Source organism: Penaeus monodon, chromosome 22 (assembly GCF_015228065.2).
Source record: "Penaeus monodon isolate SGIC_2016 chromosome 22, NSTDA_Pmon_1, whole genome shotgun sequence".
Classification (NCBI taxonomy): Eukaryota; Metazoa; Arthropoda; class Malacostraca; order Decapoda; family Penaeidae; genus Penaeus; species Penaeus monodon.
This window is the reverse complement of record NC_051407.1, coordinates 24,184,224-24,184,974: the sequence shown is the minus strand read 5'-3', so window position 1 is coordinate 24,184,974 and position 751 is coordinate 24,184,224.

Sequence of the window (751 nt, the reverse complement as noted above, 5' to 3'; positions counted from 1 at the left end):
CCCCCCACAACCCACACCACCAACACAATTAGCACCCATACCATTAAACAACCAACACCACATTTATTCACATACATACACCAAACGAGCTGAAATGCAGAAGTCGAAAAGCTCAGTCGACCACAGACCGACTTTCTATGACAGCTTTCGGGCCGCGACTCACACGGCGTGGACAGCGCTGACCTCTCTTGGTGGAAACCCGGCCCAGGTTGACCGCACGATCAGCGGGGACTTCGAAAGGCGCGACGAGCTATATTTTTTTTAAAGGGCCCACGTTCCCGCTCGAGACCGGCAAGAGGAGGGGAATGTCGTGACAGGCATGATCCCGTCTCCGCCTTCTCATGGATCGAAGCTGACGATCGAGGATCTGATGGGGGTTTGCGATCTTTCTGCAAGGGCGAGAAGATAGAGGGGAAGAGTAACGACGGCAGAGGAGCGGTTGCTGCGCGACAAGTCAGCAGCCAGTAGGAGATCCCTGTCATGAGCAGTTCGCCTGTGCAACCTGACTCCCCGAATCAGAGTCAGAGCTACGGTTAACGATACGTTAACCGAAAGCGGAAGAGCTCTTCGCAGTAGAATTCGTCTGCTGTTACAAATTCGTGTCCGCTCAAAAAGCCAAAGCAGGCCCGGATTGCCACGGCCGACCACAGATGCGCTGGCATCTTCTCCGACAGGCCCCTTTTCCCGACAGCCCTTCTCCGACAGCGACGACTCGGGATTCCGCTCTAATTCTGACGAGCAGGAGACGAGC